The 2,843-nt window shown below is 40.1% G+C and overlaps 1 pseudogene; it reads right to left on the reverse strand.

Annotated features, from left to right (window-relative positions):
- LOC135194846 (opsin, ultraviolet-sensitive-like) overlaps window positions 1-2,628 on the reverse strand; it is a 3,526-nt pseudogene extending 898 nt beyond the window's left edge.
- Window positions 2,629-2,843: the final 215 nt, after the last annotated feature.

The following is a 2,843-nucleotide window of genomic DNA, read 5'->3' on the forward strand; positions in this document are numbered from 1 at the left end:
CCCAGCAATGACGATAAACCTAATTAGGTGCGCTTAAGAATGGCTTTCAAGAAATTAATGAAAACTAACAAAATGTAAAAAGGAGTAAGTTTACGCATAATAAATCAAAATGGACAGCATCATTCCAGTATGGTCTGCATAGGTAGTGTACAGATGGCTTCGGAAGTGAAGGCAGGATACTTGGAATCCTTGGGTGAGGAAAACGGAGGGATTCTAATCTCTTATCTGGCAACTCTCGCTATCTCAGGCCGATTGGAACAAGCCACAGATGTTGTTTCCAGTGAAAGTGAAAGATTTGCAGAGATTAGACGACCCACCCACTAAGCATTTTGCTGAGGCTTCGATTCCGTCTCCGAGGCTGCTGATGGTTCACTCTCATGGACGCAGAACCAAGGCAGCTTCTTTTTGAGGGCGATTCGGTACCTGAAACAACGAGTGGAATTCTTCATTTGCCTGAGATACTAAGGTGTCATGTTTGCTACCCCGATATTAGCAATTTAATTTTTTTGTTTTGTTTTAAACAACTGTATGTTTATAATTCATATTTGACGTGGAACTGGAAGATGAAATGTATTTAAAAACTCACTTTGGATGATTAATAGCATATATGAATGGGTCAATGCAAGCCGCTGTTTTGCTCGTGCAAGCAGGGATCATGGACATGAAAGGTGTGACCAGCTCTTTCCTTCCGAAAGTGCAGATGAAAGCCAGAGTGACATAGGGTGTCCAAGATAGCAGGTACAGTGCTGTACATGTTATTCCCACTTTGGCGACACGAATCTCTTGTCTCATGTTCACCTTATCTCCGGAACGTAGAGATTCAACGTTCATTTTTTCTGCCTGTGTCAAGAGTGAATCGCTTTCAGTATCAGAGGATTATTGCAGTAAGAACGTTATCACCTAGAAACGATCGAAAATAGACATCCATATTTTATCTTTTATCTTAACGAATTGCTTTCACGAGTGGTATGTTCACTTACCTGCCTCTTGAGCGCCTTCTCGTGCTTAGACACGTGGACAAAAACTTGGTAATAGCTGACCAAGATGATGAGAGAGGGAGCAGCCACATGCAGAACCAGATGCCTACCACGAAGAACTTGGTCCCTCATCATGTAGTCAAATGTGCAGCTCGTGAGGTATCCCTCTGGTCAAAGGAGGCCGAAGATCTTGGATTAATGTTTAAAAGGCCTTCCACTTAGGCTACATTGTTTTATTTTGATGAGCGTCTGGTATGGATAAGTGATATAGTTATATCTTACAACAGCTACATTTAGGCCTTATTGGAGATGTTGAAGGTATTTTAAGGGAATTTAATTAATGAAAAGTACAGTATACTGAGTGTTGGGTAAATTTAGGTTCTGCTTTTATAAGATAGAATCCGTGACAAGAAAACCTGTATCCATGACAAAAGGCCAGTATGAATGATTACATAGTTAAAACCTGAAAGGATCCCTGTTAGAGTTTAGAACGTAGCTGTGACATAACCTGGTGAAAGTTTTAAGCAAAGAATGTCAGGTTACACTATGGCTAAGTGGGTTTAAGGTTCCATGTTTAAACTGAAGTGAGAGTACTGCAGGGTAGGATTTGATAGTACGTACTGTACGATGAAGCCTGTGCTTGGATACGGCTGTGTGTGGAATTCAGTACCTCTAGTTAAGTTATAACGACCAGAATCACACAGTGGCTGAATTTGTATTTACAAGATTCATTTGAGGTGACAAAATGTTTGAATCCAGTAGCATTATGATTGGCAGAATAAGGGAAAGATGATTCTTATTCATTGTCATAGTAAAGTTTAAGTTGGATTTGGCGTAGTACGTTAACGCTATAATGAACATAGTGCCAAAGGCCTAAACCAGATACGAAGTGCTTGTTGTTCAAAGAGAAGAGATGTGGTTATAGAACATTTTGAATATTAAATAGATGGCGAGGGAATTCAAAATAGAACCAGATGGGAATATTGGTCAAGATTGAAAGGCGTGAGAACTGTTTAGTATTGAAAATATTTAAGATTCCTCACCTGGAACAAAGCGATTCCAGATTTCCAGGAATGGCATCCAGAGCCAAGGAGAGATCCAAAGCCAGATGAAAAAGATTAAACCAGTCACTTGGCCTTTAGTGAGTCGACCATCAATTGGATCTGTGATAGTTCTGGATGAAAAGAAATTATCGGATAAAATTTGGCTTAGTAACACGAGTGTATTTAATGACAAACTATCATATATACATATTTATAGCTACGTATTATAAACTGCAGCATTGATTTGTCAAGATGGAGATGGATTGATTTCAATTCTAAGTACAGAACTTGAATTCGACAGAGATAGGAAAGTCCACCAAACTCGTACGAATCATTCTGAAGGTAGACCCAGATTCAGGGAACGGAAAGTTACGAAAAATATAAAGCACCATTATACTTGTATCTGTCGAAGGCAATGGCCGCATTGGTGCAGGCATTCATGGGACCTGATAGCGCCCCCATGAATCCGTAGATTGAGCAGCCGAGTCTGCCCATCACAGGCCCCTCGTTGAAAGAGTTGAGAATGAATGTTGGCGTCTTCAGCATCATGATGAAGTCTGCAATTGCCAGGTGAACAACAAGCATGTTGGAAGGGGTCTTCAGACCCTTCGATCTGTGGAAAAAATTGATGCACAATTGAAATTCCTTCCAAGGAGTTAATATGTATTGCAATACGATTAGAAATTACATGAACTTCTGAGTGTTTTGTTGCTAAGGACTGTTTAAGGTCAAAACTCATGGTGCTCGAGATATGTACAAAGTGGAGTTCTCTCGATTGGAGCCCTTGTTTATTGTAGCATTCTGCTTTTCCATCTAAGTTCGT

Source organism: Macrobrachium nipponense, chromosome 11, assembly GCF_015104395.2.
Source record: "Macrobrachium nipponense isolate FS-2020 chromosome 11, ASM1510439v2, whole genome shotgun sequence".
Taxonomy (NCBI): domain Eukaryota; kingdom Metazoa; phylum Arthropoda; class Malacostraca; order Decapoda; family Palaemonidae; genus Macrobrachium; species Macrobrachium nipponense.